Source organism: Acipenser ruthenus, chromosome 42 (assembly GCF_902713425.1).
Source record: "Acipenser ruthenus chromosome 42, fAciRut3.2 maternal haplotype, whole genome shotgun sequence".
Lineage (NCBI taxonomy): Eukaryota > Metazoa > Chordata > Actinopteri > Acipenseriformes > Acipenseridae > Acipenser > Acipenser ruthenus.
Window position 1 is genome coordinate 2,472,988 of NC_081230.1, and position 15,876 is coordinate 2,488,863.

Below are 15,876 nucleotides of genomic sequence, written 5' to 3' on the forward strand. Positions count from 1 at the left end.
ATTATCGATGGTGAATCTAGTGTATTGACGGCCTCGTTGATCAGTGTAAACCTGGAGGTATTATCGATGGTGAATCTAGTGTATTGACGGCCTCGTTGATCAGTGTAAACCTGGAGGTATTATCGATGGTGAATCTAGTGTATTGACGGCCTCGTTGATCAGTGTAAACCTGGAGGTATTATCGATGGTAAATCTAGTGTATTGACGGCCTCGTTGATCAGTGTAAACCTGGAGGTATTATCGATGGTAAATCTAGTGTATTGACGGCCTCGTTGATCAGTGTAAACCTGGAGGTATTATCGATGGTGAATCTAGTGTATTGACGGCCTCGTTGATCAGTGTAAACCTGGAGGTATTATCGATGGTGAATCTAGTGTATTGACGGCCTCGTTGGTCAGTGTAAACCTGGAGGTATTATCGATGGTAAATCTAGTGTATTGACGGCCTCGTTGATCAGTGTAAACCTGGAGGTATTATCGGTGGTGAATCTAGTGTATTGACGGCCTCGTTGATCAGTGTAAACCTGGAGGTATTATCGATGGTAAATCTAGTGTATTGACTGCCTCGTTGATCAGTGTAAACCTGGAGGTATTATCGATGGTGAATCTAGTGTATTGACGGCCTCGTTGATCAGTGTAAACCTGGAGGTATTATCGATGGTAAATCTAGTGTATTGACGGCCTCGTTGATCAGTGTAAACCTGGAGGTATTATCGATGGTAAATTATTATTATTATTATTATTTATTTCTTAGCAGACGCCCTTATCCAGGGCGACTTTCAATCGCAAGCAAATACAAATACATTCAAGTGTTACAATATAAGTCATACAATAAGAACAAGAAATACAATAATTCTCAAGTGTGACAAACCACAATTCAATAATACAGCAGATAATAGTGAAAGTTACATCAGGATATGATTAAGTAGTGATAGTTACATCAGGATATGATTAAGTACAAAATACTACAGATTAAACACTTGGGAGATTACAATATTCTGAGGTACAGGATTAAATGCAGTAAAATAGGGGGCAGATAAGAGCAAAATAAAGCATATTTAAATGAAGGGTGATAGTGTCCCAGGATACAACAGAGGAGTTCTACAGGTGCTGTTTGAAGAGGTGAGTCTTAAGGAGGCGCCGGAATGTGGTCAGGGACTGGGCAGTCCTGACATCTGTAGGAAGGTCGTTCCACCACTGCGGAGCAAGGGTGGAGAAGGAGCGGGCTCGGGAGGCAGGGGAGCGTAGCGGAGGTAGAGCCAGTCTTCTAGTGCAGGCGGAGCGGAGAGGTCGAGTGGGGGTGTAGGGAGAGATGAGGGTCTGGAGGTAGCTGGGTGCAGTCTGATCAAGGCATCTGTAGGCTAGTACAAGAGTCTTGAACTGGATGCGAGCGGTGATCGGGAGCCAGTGGAGCGAGCGGAGTAGTGGAGTAGCGTGGGCGAAGCGAGGTAGAGAGAACACCAGGCGAGCAGCAGAGTTCTGGATGAGCTGGAGCGGACGGGTGGCAGACGCAGGGAGGCCAGCCAGGAGGGAGTTGCAGTAGTCTAGGCGGGAGAGTACCAGGGCCTGGACCAGGAGCTGGGTAGCATAGTTGGTGAGGAAGGGTCGGATTCTTCGGATGTTGCTCAGGAAGAATCTGCAAGTGCGTGCCAGAGTGGAGATGTGCTGGGAATAAGAGAGGCAGGGGTCCAGGGTGACTCCAAGGTTTTTAGCTGAGGAAGAGGGAGAGAGTGTGGTAGATTCCAGAGGAACAGAGATAGAGAGATCAGAGGAGGGGGAGGAGGAGGGAAAGAAAAGGAGGTCAGATTTAGAGAGGTTGAGTTTGAGGTGATGCGAGTGCATCCAGGAGGAAATAGCAGACAGACAGGTAGAGATACGGGAGGAGATGGTGGAGTCAGAGGTGGGGAAGGAGAGGAAAATCTGAGCATCATCAGCATAGAAATGGTATGAGAAACCATAGGATGCGATGAGGGGGCCCAGGGAGCGGGTGTAGAGAGAGAACAGGAGAGGACCCAAGACTGACCCTTGGGGGACTCCAGTCAAGAGAGGGTGAGGTGTGGAGGTTGCTCCACGCCAGGTTACCTGGTAAGTGCGGTTGGAGAGGTAGGAGGAGAACCAGGCCAGAGCAGTGCCAGAGATCCCCAGGTCAGCAAGAGATGATAGTAGAATAGAGTGATCAACAGTGTCAAAGGCAGCAGAGAGGTCGAGGAGAATTAGGACAGAGGAGAGAGAGGCAGCTCGGGCACACTTAAGTGAGTTGGTGACAGAGAGAAGGGCGGTTTCAGTGGAGTGAGCAGAGCGGAAGCCAGATTGGAGAGGGTCAAGCAGAGAGTGGTTGGACAGGAAAGCAGAGAGCTGGCGGTGTACAGTCCGCTCGAGGGTTTTGGAGAGGAAGGGTAGGAGGGAGACAGGACGGTAGCTCTGGAGGGAGGTGGGGTCGAGGGTAGGTTTTTTGAGGAGGGGAGTGATAGAGGCTTTTTTGAAGGCAGAGGGGAAGATGCCAGAAAGTAGAGAGGTGTTGAGGAGGGAGGAGATGAAGGGGAGTAGAGCAGGAGCAGCAGCTTGAAAGAGGTGAGTGGGGAGGGGGTCCAAGGCACACGTGGTGGGTTTGTGACCCTGGAGCAGGGAGGAGAGGTCAGAGTCTGAGAGGGGCAAGAAGGTGGAGAGGGAGGGCGAGTTAGTAGGGGATGTAGTGGGTGTAGGGGTTGGAGCAGGAGGGGGTGCGGGGGAGGGAGAGGTGTTAAAGAGTTTGCGGATATCTGAGATTTTAGAAGAGAAGAAGGAGGCAAAGTCGTCAGGGGAGATAGAGGAGGGAGGAGGAGGGGGGGGAGGGTTTAGGAGGGAGGAGAAGGTAGAGAATAGTTTACGTGGGTTGTTAGTGGAGGCTTGGATTACAGATTGGAAATAAGCACATTTAGCAGAGGAGAGAGTAGAGGAGAAGGAGGAGAGAAGAGTGCGGTAAAGGTCTAGGGCAGCAGGGAGTTTGGTTCTCTTCCATTTCTTTTCAGCAGATCGCAGTGTGATTCTTGCCGAGCGGAGCACAGAGGAGAGCCAGGGATGGGGAGGGGAGGGGCGAGCGGGTCGGGAGGTGAGGGGACAGAGGGAGTCGAGGGAGGAGGTGAGTGAGGAGAAGAGGGTGGAGGTAGCAGAGTCTACGGAGAGTTGTGAAAAGGAGTCGATAGGAGGGAGGTGAGAGAGAGCAGTGGAGGCAAGGACAGAGGGGGAGAGAGAGCGGAGGTTACGGCGAGAGGTGACAGTGGGGGTAGGAGGAGCAGGGAGAGGGGGGAGAGACAGAGAAAAAGAGATGAAATAGTGATCAGAGAGGTCCAGGGGGGTGACAGAGAGGTTGGAGGGGCAGCAGGCCCTGGAGAAGGTGAGGTCCAGTTGACGGCCAGCTTTGTGGGTAGGAGGGGACGGAGAGAGACAGAAGTCGAAGGAGTGAAGGAGAGGGAGGAATCCAGCAGAGTGGCTGGGGTTGGAGAGATGGATGTTGAAGTCACCCAACAGGACAGTCGGGGTAGACAGAGAGGGGAGGGAGGAGAGTAGATAGTCGAGTTCATCCAGAAAGTGAGTGAGAGGCCCAGGGGGGCGGTACAAAACAATGAGCAGGAGTTGACAGGGAGAGGTTAGTTGGACTGCATGAAATTCAAAGGTAGTGACAGAGAGGGAGGTGAGATCAGAGGGGACAGAAAAGAGTAAGGAGGGAGAGAGGAGAAGACCCGTCCCACCTCCCCGTCCGGTGAGACGCGGGGTATGGGACAGGACGTAGAGAGAGGACAGGGCAGCAGGAGTAACAGTGTTATCAGGGGACAGCCAGGTTTCAGTGAGAGCAAGGAAATCGAGCGAGAGGTGGGAGGCAAAGGCAGAGATGAAATCAGCTTTGTTAGCAGAAGAGTGACAGTTCCAGAGTGCACCAGAGAGTGTGCGGGAGGGGGGGAGAGGCAGAGAAATGAGGTTAGAGGGGTTGGAGGAGCAACAGCGGAGGGAGGGCAGAGGACGAGGACGGGAGGACAGAACAGGGATGTGAGAGACAGTCATAGCAGGACAAGCAAGACAAAAGGCACAGTAGGAGCAGTGGGGTGGAGGATACAGACCTGACTAGTAGATGGCTTCTTCCAGAGCGCTGGGAGGTTCGGATCTAGTCGAACAGCGTCTCAGCGCAGGCCTCCCCTCGCTGGACTCCCACAGCTAGACTCCCGGCTCTTTTGTTGAGGCTCTTCTGTTGGCTGGCGCTTCGTGCTGGCGCTAAAATAAGCTGCTTGAATAAATGTTGTTACCCCTGCTTGGCAAAAGAACCAACTCAACTGTGTGGAAACCAATCAAATAGCAAAATCAACTGCTAATCAATTTAGCCACTCACCTGGTACTAATCACACACAAACTCAGCCAATTCAAACACCACCTTACAATGTCACCAAATGTAGTGGTTAAAATTACAAAAAGCAGGAACTTATCTATCTGCCTCTCTCCCTGGTTCCCTGAAGACTGAACTAATTACCAGATGCCCACTCTTAAATAACTCCCTTCACTTAGCAAGGGAACTAGCTGCTAACTGCTCTGGAGACAATAGTTTCACACACTTTGATGGGATCACACAACTGCAGGAGCTGTGTGGAGACCAATTCAAATGCAAACTGCTCTAATCAAGTTAACCCACCCTGATTCAAATTTACAAATTACAAATTAAGTACTCAAAATAAGCACACTGCCTGGGATAAAACCACACACTCCTCCCCAATTAGAAACACCAGGTAATACTATATAGTTAATGGAAAAATTACTAGGAGCAGGATCAAATACCTATCTTGCTTCAAATGCTGGTTACCTGGTTACCTGTCGACTCCCACAGCTAGACTCCCGGCTCTTTTGTTGAGGCTCTTCTGTTGGCTGGCGCTTCGTGCTGGCGCTAAAATAAGCTGCTTGAATAAATGTTGTTACCCCTGCTTGGCAAAAGAACCAACTCAACTGTGTGGAAACCAATCAAATAGCAAAATCAACTGCTAATCAATTTAGCCACTCACCTGGTACTAATCACACACAAACTCAGCCAATTCAAACACCACCTTACAATGTCACCAAATGTAGTGGTTAAAATTACAAAAAGCAGGAACTTATCTATCTGCCTCTCTCCCTGGTTCCCTGAAGACTGAACTAATTACCAGATGCCCACTCTTAAATAACTCCCTTCACTTAGCAAGGGAACTAGCTGCTAACTGCTCTGGAGACAATAGTTTCACACACTTTGATGGGATCACACAACTGCAGGAGCTGTGTGGAGACCAATTCAAATGCAAACTGCTCTAATCAAGTTAACCCACCCTGATTCAAATTTACAAATTACAAATTAAGTACTCAAAATAAGCACACTGCCTGGGATAAAACCACACACTCCTCCCCAATTAGAAACACCAGGTAATACTATATAGTTAATGGAAAAATTACTAGGAGCAGGATCAAATACCTATCTTGCTTCAAATGCTGGTTACCTGGTTACCTGTCGACTCCCACAGCTAGACTCCCGGCTCTTTTGTTGAGGCTCTTCTGTTGGCTGGCGCTTCGTGCTGGCGCTAAAATAAGCTGCTTGAATAAATGTTGTTACCCCTGCTTGGCAAAAGAACCAACTCAACTGTGTGGAAACCAATCAAATAGCAAAATCAACTGCTAATCAATTTAGCCACTCACCTGGTACTAATCACACACAAACTCAGCCAATTCAAACACCACCTTACAATGTCACCAAATGTAGTGGTTAAAATTACAAAAAGCAGGAACTTATCTATCTGCCTCTCTCCCTGGTTCCCTGAAGACTGAACTAATTACCAGATGCCCACTCTTAAATAACTCCCTTCACTTAGCAAGGGAACTAGCTGCTAACTGCTCTGGAGACAATAGTTTCACACACTTTGATGGGATCACACAACTGCAGGAGCTGTGTGGAGACCAATTCAAATGCAAACTGCTCTAATCAAGTTAACCCACCCTGATTCAAATTTACAAATTACAAATTAAGTACTCAAAATAAGCACACTGCCTGGGATAAAACCACACACTCCTCCCCAATTAGAAACACCAGGTAATACTATATAGTTAATGGAAAAATTACTAGGAGCAGGATCAAATACCTATCTTGCTTCAAATGCTGGTTACCTGGTTACCTGTCGACTCCCACAGCTAGACTCCCGGCTCTTTTGTTGAGGCTCTTCTGTTGGCTGGCGCTTCGTGCTGGCGCTAAAATAAGCTGCTTGAATAAATGTTGTTACCCCTGCTTGGCAAAAGAACCAACTCAACTGTGTGGAAACCAATCAAATAGCAAAATCAACTGCTAATCAATTTAGCCACTCACCTGGTACTAATCACACACAAACTCAGCCAATTCAAACACCACCTTACAATGTCACCAAATGTAGTGGTTAAAATTACAAAAAGCAGGAACTTATCTATCTGCCTCTCTCCCTGGTTCCCTGAAGACTGAACTAATTACCAGATGCCCACTCTTAAATAACTCCCTTCACTTAGCAAGGGAACTAGCTGCTAACTGCTCTGGAGACAATAGTTTCACACACTTTGATGGGATCACACAACTGCAGGAGCTGTGTGGAGACCAATTCAAATGCAAACTGCTCTAATCAAGTTAACCCACCCTGATTCAAATTTACAAATTACAAATTAAGTACTCAAAATAAGCACACTGCCTGGGATAAAACCACACACTCCTCCCCAATTAGAAACACCAGGTAATACTATATAGTTAATGGAAAAATTACTAGGAGCAGGATCAAATACCTATCTTGCTTCAAATGCTGGTTACCTGGTTACCTGTCGACTCCCACAGCTAGACTCCCGGCTCTTTTGTTGAGGCTCTTCTGTTGGCTGGCGCTTCGTGCTGGCGCTAAAATAAGCTGCTTGAATAAATGTTGTTACCCCTGCTTGGCAAAAGAACCAACTCAACTGTGTGGAAACCAATCAAATAGCAAAATCAACTGCTAATCAATTTAGCCACTCACCTGGTACTAATCACACACAAACTCAGCCAATTCAAACACCACCTTACAATGTCACCAAATGTAGTGGTTAAAATTACAAAAAGCAGGAACTTATCTATCTGCCTCTCTCCCTGGTTCCCTGAAGACTGAACTAATTACCAGATGCCCACTCTTAAATAACTCCCTTCACTTAGCAAGGGAACTAGCTGCTAACTGCTCTGGAGACAATAGTTTCACACACTTTGATGGGATCACACAACTGCAGGAGCTGTGTGGAGACCAATTCAAATGCAAACTGCTCTAATCAAGTTAACCCACCCTGATTCAAATTTACAAATTACAAATTAAGTACTCAAAATAAGCACACTGCCTGGGATAAAACCACACACTCCTCCCCAATTAGAAACACCAGGTAATACTATATAGTTAATGGAAAAATTACTAGGAGCAGGATCAAATACCTATCTTGCTTCAAATGCTGGTTACCTGGTTACCTGTCGACTCCCACAGCTAGACTCCCGGCTCTTTTGTTGAGGCTCTTCTGTTGGCTGGCGCTTCGTGCTGGCGCTAAAATAAGCTGCTTGAATAAATGTTGTTACCCCTGCTTGGCAAAAGAACCAACTCAACTGTGTGGAAACCAATCAAATAGCAAAATCAACTGCTAATCAATTTAGCCACTCACCTGGTACTAATCACACACAAACTCAGCCAATTCAAACACCACCTTACAATGTCACCAAATGTAGTGGTTAAAATTACAAAAAGCAGGAACTTATCTATCTGCCTCTCTCCCTGGTTCCCTGAAGACTGAACTAATTACCAGATGCCCACTCTTAAATAACTCCCTTCACTTAGCAAGGGAACTAGCTGCTAACTGCTCTGGAGACAATAGTTTCACACACTTTGATGGGATCACACAACTGCAGGAGCTGTGTGGAGACCAATTCAAATGCAAACTGCTCTAATCAAGTTAACCCACCCTGATTCAAATTTACAAATTACAAATTAAGTACTCAAAATAAGCACACTGCCTGGGATAAAACCACACACTCCTCCCCAATTAGAAACACCAGGTAATACTATATAGTTAATGGAAAAATTACTAGGAGCAGGATCAAATACCTATCTTGCTTCAAATGCTGGTTACCTGGTTACCTGTCGACTCCCACAGCTAGACTCCCGGCTCTTTTGTTGAGGCTCTTCTGTTGGCTGGCGCTTCGTGCTGGCGCTAAAATAAGCTGCTTGAATAAATGTTGTTACCCCTGCTTGGCAAAAGAACCAACTCAACTGTGTGGAAACCAATCAAATAGCAAAATCAACTGCTAATCAATTTAGCCACTCACCTGGTACTAATCACACACAAACTCAGCCAATTCAAACACCACCTTACAATGTCACCAAATGTAGTGGTTAAAATTACAAAAAGCAGGAACTTATCTATCTGCCTCTCTCCCTGGTTCCCTGAAGACTGAACTAATTACCAGATGCCCACTCTTAAATAACTCCCTTCACTTAGCAAGGGAACTAGCTGCTAACTGCTCTGGAGACAATAGTTTCACACACTTTGATGGGATCACACAACTGCAGGAGCTGTGTGGAGACCAATTCAAATGCAAACTGCTCTAATCAAGTTAACCCACCCTGATTCAAATTTACAAATTACAAATTAAGTACTCAAAATAAGCACACTGCCTGGGATAAAACCACACACTCCTCCCCAATTAGAAACACCAGGTAATACTATATAGTTAATGGAAAAATTACTAGGAGCAGGATCAAATACCTATCTTGCTTCAAATGCTGGTTACCTGGTTACCTGTCGACTCCCACAGCTAGACTCCCGGCTCTTTTGTTGAGGCTCTTCTGTTGGCTGGCGCTTCGTGCTGGCGCTAAAATAAGCTGCTTGAATAAATGTTGTTACCCCTGCTTGGCAAAAGAACCAACTCAACTGTGTGGAAACCAATCAAATAGCAAAATCAACTGCTAATCAATTTAGCCACTCACCTGGTACTAATCACACACAAACTCAGCCAATTCAAACACCACCTTACAATGTCACCAAATGTAGTGGTTAAAATTACAAAAAGCAGGAACTTATCTATCTGCCTCTCTCCCTGGTTCCCTGAAGACTGAACTAATTACCAGATGCCCACTCTTAAATAACTCCCTTCACTTAGCAAGGGAACTAGCTGCTAACTGCTCTGGAGACAATAGTTTCACACACTTTGATGGGATCACACAACTGCAGGAGCTGTGTGGAGACCAATTCAAATGCAAACTGCTCTAATCAAGTTAACCCACCCTGATTCAAATTTACAAATTACAAATTAAGTACTCAAAATAAGCACACTGCCTGGGATAAAACCACACACTCCTCCCCAATTAGAAACACCAGGTAATACTATATAGTTAATGGAAAAATTACTAGGAGCAGGATCAAATACCTATCTTGCTTCAAATGCTGGTTACCTGGTTACCTGTCGACTCCCACAGCTAGACTCCCGGCTCTTTTGTTGAGGCTCTTCTGTTGGCTGGCGCTTCGTGCTGGCGCTAAAATAAGCTGCTTGAATAAATGTTGTTACCCCTGCTTGGCAAAAGAACCAACTCAACTGTGTGGAAACCAATCAAATAGCAAAATCAACTGCTAATCAATTTAGCCACTCACCTGGTACTAATCACACACAAACTCAGCCAATTCAAACACCACCTTACAATGTCACCAAATGTAGTGGTTAAAATTACAAAAAGCAGGAACTTATCTATCTGCCTCTCTCCCTGGTTCCCTGAAGACTGAACTAATTACCAGATGCCCACTCTTAAATAACTCCCTTCACTTAGCAAGGGAACTAGCTGCTAACTGCTCTGGAGACAATAGTTTCACACACTTTGATGGGATCACACAACTGCAGGAGCTGTGTGGAGACCAATTCAAATGCAAACTGCTCTAATCAAGTTAACCCACCCTGATTCAAATTTACAAATTACAAATTAAGTACTCAAAATAAGCACACTGCCTGGGATAAAACCACACACTCCTCCCCAATTAGAAACACCAGGTAATACTATATAGTTAATGGAAAAATTACTAGGAGCAGGATCAAATACCTATCTTGCTTCAAATGCTGGTTACCTGGTTACCTGTCGACTCCCACAGCTAGACTCCCGGCTCTTTTGTTGAGGCTCTTCTGTTGGCTGGCGCTTCGTGCTGGCGCTAAAATAAGCTGCTTGAATAAATGTTGTTACCCCTGCTTGGCAAAAGAACCAACTCAACTGTGTGGAAACCAATCAAATAGCAAAATCAACTGCTAATCAATTTAGCCACTCACCTGGTACTAATCACACACAAACTCAGCCAATTCAAACACCACCTTACAATGTCACCAAATGTAGTGGTTAAAATTACAAAAAGCAGGAACTTATCTATCTGCCTCTCTCCCTGGTTCCCTAAATCTAGTGTATTGACGGCCTCGTTGATCAGTGTAAACCTGGAGGTATTATCGATGGTAAATCTAGTGTATTGACGGCCTCGTTGATCAGTGTAAACCTGGAGGTATTATCGATGGTAAATCTAGTGTATTGACGGCCTCGTTGATCAGTGTAAACCTGGAGGTATTATCGATGGTAAATCTAGTGTATTGACGGCCTCGTTGATCAGTGTAAACCTGGAGGTATTATCGATGGTAAATCTAGTGTATTGACGGCCTCGTTGATCAGTGTAAACCTGGAGGTATTATCGATGGTAAATCTAGTGTATTGACGGCCTCGTTGATCAGTGTAAACCTGGAGGTATTATCGATGGTAAATCTAGTGTATTGACGGCCTCGTTGATCAGTGTAAACCTGGAGGTGTTATCGATGGTGAATCTAGTGTATTGACGGCCTCGTTGATCAGTGTAAACCTGGAGGTATTATCGATGGTGAATCTAGTGTATTGACGGCCTCGTTGATCAGTGTAAACCTGGAGGTATTATCGATGGTGAATCTAGTGTATTGACGGCCTCGTTGATCAGTGTAAACCTGGAGGTATTATCGATGGTAAATCTAGTGTATTGACGGCCTCGTTGATCAGTGTAAACCTGGAGGTATTATCGATGGTAAATCTAGTGTATTGACGGCCTCGTTGATCAGTGTAAACCTGGAGGTATTATCGATGGTAAATCTAGTGTATTGACGGCCTCGTTGATCAGTGTAAACCTGGAGGTATTATCGATGGTAAATCTAGTGTATTGACGGCCTCGTTGATCAGTGTAAACCTGGAGGTATTATCGATGGTGAATCTAGTGTATTGACGGCCTCGTTGATCAGTGTAAACCTGGAGGTATTATCGATGGTAAATCTAGTGTATTGACGGCCTCGTTGATCAGTGTAAACCTGGAGGTATTATCGATGGTAAATCTAGTGTATTGACGGCCTCGTTGATCAGTGTAAACCTGGAGGTATTATCGATGGTAAATCTAGTGTATTGACGGCCTCGTTGATCAGTGTAAACCTGGAGGTATTATCGATGGTAAATCTAGTGTATTGACGGCCTCGTTGATCAGTGTAAACCTGGAGGTATTATCGATGGTAAATCTAGTGTATTGACGGCCTCGTTGATCAGTGTAAACCTGGAGGTATTATCGATGGTAAATCTAGTGTATTGACGGCCTCGTTGATCAGTGTAAACCTGGAGGTGTTATCGATGGTGAATCTAGTGTATTGACGGCCTCGTTGATCAGTGTAAACCTGGAGGTGTTATCGATGGTGAATCTAGTGTATTGACGGCCTTGTTGATCAGTGTAAACCTGGAGGTATTATCGATGGTAAATCTAGTGTATTGACGGCCTCGTTGATCAGTGTAAACCTGGAGGTATTATCGATGGTAAATCTAGTGTATTGACGGCCTCGTTGATCAGTGTAAACCTGGAGGTATTATCGATGGTGAATCTAGTGTATTGACGGCCTCGTTGATCAGTGTAAACCTGGAGGTATTATCGATGGTGAATCTAGTGTATTGACGGCCTCGTTGATCAGTGTAAACCTGGAGGTATTATCGATGGTAAATCTAGTGTATTGACGGCCTCGTTGATCAGTGTAAACCTGGAGGTATTATCGGTGGTGAATCTAGTGTATTGACGGCCTCGTTGATCAGTGTAAACCTGGAGGTATTATCGATGGTAAATCTAGTGTATTGACTGCCTCGTTGATCAGTGTAAACCTGGAGGTATTATCGATGGTAAATCTAGTGTATTGACTGCCTCGTTGATCAGTGTAAACCTGGAGGTATTATCGATGGTAAATCTAGTGTATTGACGGCCTCGTTGATCAGTGTAAACCTGGAGGTATTATCGATGGTAAATCTAGTGTATTGACGGCCTCGTTGATCAGTGTAAACCTGGAGGTATTATCGATGGTAAATCTAGTGTATTGACGGCCTCGTTGATCAGTGTAAACCTGGAGGTATTATCGATGGTAAATCTAGTGTATTGACGGCCTCGTTGATCAGTGTAAACCTGGAGGTATTATCGATGGTAAATCTAGTGTATTGACGGCCTCGTTGATCAGTGTAAACCTGGAGGTATTATCGATGGTAAATCTAGTGTATTGACGGCCTCGTTGATCAGTGTAAACCTGGAGGTATTATCGATGGTAAATCTAGTGTATTGACGGCCTCGTTGATCAGTGTAAACCTGGAGGTATTATCGATGGTGAATCTAGTGTATTGACGGCCTCGTTGATCAGTGTAAACCTGGAGGTATTATCGATGGTGAATCTAGTGTATTGACGGCCTCGTTGATCAGTGTAAACCTGGAGGTATTATCGATGGTAAATCTAGTGTATTGACGGCCTCGTTGATCAGTGTAAACCTGGAGGTATTATCGATGGTAAATCTAGTGTATTGACGGCCTCGTTGATCAGTGTAAACCTGGAGGTATTATCGATGGTGAATCTAGTGTATTGACGGCCTCGTTGATCAGTGTAAACCTGGAGGTATTATCGATGGTGAATCTAGTGTATTGACGGCCTCGTTGGTCAGTGTAAACCTGGAGGTATTATCGATGGTAAATCTAGTGTATTGACGGCCTCGTTGATCAGTGTAAACCTGGAGGTATTATCGGTGGTGAATCTAGTGTATTGACGGCCTCGTTGATCAGTGTAAACCTGGAGGTATTATCGATGGTAAATCTAGTGTATTGACTGCCTCGTTGATCAGTGTAAACCTGGAGGTATTATCGATGGTGAATCTAGTGTATTGACGGCCTCGTTGATCAGTGTAAACCTGGAGGTATTATCGATGGTAAATCTAGTGTATTGACGGCCTCGTTGATCAGTGTAAACCTGGAGGTATTATCGATGGTAAATCTAGTGTATTGACGGCCTCGTTGATCAGTGTAAACCTGGAGGTATTATCGATGGTAAATCTAGTGTATTGACGGCCTCGTTGATCAGTGTAAACCTGGAGGTATTATCGATGGTAAATCTAGTGTATTGACGGCCTCGTTGATCAGTGTAAACCTGGAGGTATTATCGATGGTAAATCTAGTGTATTGACGGCCTCGTTGATCAGTGTAAACCTGGAGGTATTATCGATGGTAAATCTAGTGTATTGACGGCCTCGTTGATCAGTGTAAACCTGGAGGTATTATCGATGGTAAATCTAGTGTATTGACGGCCTCGTTGATCAGTGTAAACCTGGAGGTATTATCGATGGTAAATCTAGTGTATTGACGGCCTCGTTGATCAGTGTAAACCTGGAGGTGTTATCGATGGTGAATCTAGTGTATTGACGGCCTCGTTGATCAGTGTAAACCTGGAGGTATTATCGATGGTGAATCTAGTGTATTGACGGCCTCGTTGATCAGTGTAAACCTGGAGGTATTATCGATGGTGAATCTAGTGTATTGACGGCCTCGTTGATCAGTGTAAACCTGGAGGTATTATCGATGGTAAATCTAGTGTATTGACGGCCTCGTTGATCAGTGTAAACCTGGAGGTATTATCGATGGTAAATCTAGTGTATTGACGGCCTCGTTGATCAGTGTAAACCTGGAGGTATTATCGATGGTAAATCTAGTGTATTGACGGCCTCGTTGATCAGTGTAAACCTGGAGGTATTATCGATGGTAAATCTAGTGTATTGACGGCCTCGTTGATCAGTGTAAACCTGGAGGTATTATCGATGGTGAATCTAGTGTATTGACGGCCTCGTTGATCAGTGTAAACCTGGAGGTATTATCGATGGTAAATCTAGTGTATTGACGGCCTCGTTGATCAGTGTAAACCTGGAGGTATTATCGATGGTAAATCTAGTGTATTGACGGCCTCGTTGATCAGTGTAAACCTGGAGGTATTATCGATGGTAAATCTAGTGTATTGACGGCCTCGTTGATCAGTGTAAACCTGGAGGTATTATCGATGGTAAATCTAGTGTATTGACGGCCTCGTTGATCAGTGTAAACCTGGAGGTATTATCGATGGTAAATCTAGTGTATTGACGGCCTCGTTGATCAGTGTAAACCTGGAGGTATTATCGATGGTAAATCTAGTGTATTGACGGCCTCGTTGATCAGTGTAAACCTGGAGGTGTTATCGATGGTGAATCTAGTGTATTGACGGCCTCGTTGATCAGTGTAAACCTGGAGGTGTTATCGATGGTGAATCTAGTGTATTGACGGCCTTGTTGATCAGTGTAAACCTGGAGGTGTTATCGATGGTAAATCTAGTGTATTGACGGCCTCGTTGATCAGTGTAAACCTGGAGGTATTATCGATGGTAAATCTAGTGTATTGACGGCCTCGTTGATCAGTGTAAACCTGGAGGTATTATCGATGGTGAATCTAGTGTATTGACGGCCTCGTTGATCAGTGTAAACCTGGAGGTATTATCGATGGTGAATCTAGTGTATTGACGGCCTCGTTGATCAGTGTAAACCTGGAGGTATTATCGATGGTAAATCTAGTGTATTGACGGCCTCGTTGATCAGTGTAAACCTGGAGGTATTATCGGTGGTGAATCTAGTGTATTGACGGCCTCGTTGATCAGTGTAAACCTGGAGGTATTATCGATGGTAAATCTAGTGTATTGACTGCCTCGTTGATCAGTGTAAACCTGGAGGTATTATCGATGGTAAATCTAGTGTATTGACTGCCTCGTTGATCAGTGTAAACCTGGAGGTATTATCGATGGTAAATCTAGTGTATTGACGGCCTCGTTGATCAGTGTAAACCTGGAGGTATTATCGATGGTAAATCTAGTGTATTGACGGCCTCGTTGATCAGTGTAAACCTGGAGGTATTATCGATGGTAAATCTAGTGTATTGACGGCCTCGTTGATCAGTGTAAACCTGGAGGTATTATCGATGGTAAATCTAGTGTATTGACGGCCTCGTTGATCAGTGTAAACCTGGAGGTATTATCGATGGTAAATCTAGTGTATTGACGGCCTCGTTGATCAGTGTAAACCTTGAGGTATTATCGATGGTGAATCTAGTGTATTGACGGCCTCGTTGATCAGTGTAAACCTGGAGGTATTATCGATGGTGAATCTAGTGTATTGACGGCCTCGTTGATCAGTGTAAACCTGGAGGTATTATCGATGGTAAATCTAGTGTATTGACGGCCTCGTTGATCAGTGTAAACCTGGAGGTATTATCGATGGTAAATCTAGTGTATTGACGGCCTCGTTGATCAGTGTAAACCTGGAGGTATTATCGATGGTGAATCTAGTGTATTGACGGCCTCGTTGATCAGTGTAAACCTGGAGGTATTATCGATGGTAAATCTAGTGTATTGACGGCCTCGTTGATCAGTGTAAACCTGGAGGTATTATCGATGGTGAATCTAGTGTATTGACGGCCTCGTTGATCAGTGTAAACCTGGAGGTATTATCGATGGTGAATCTAGTGTATTGACGGC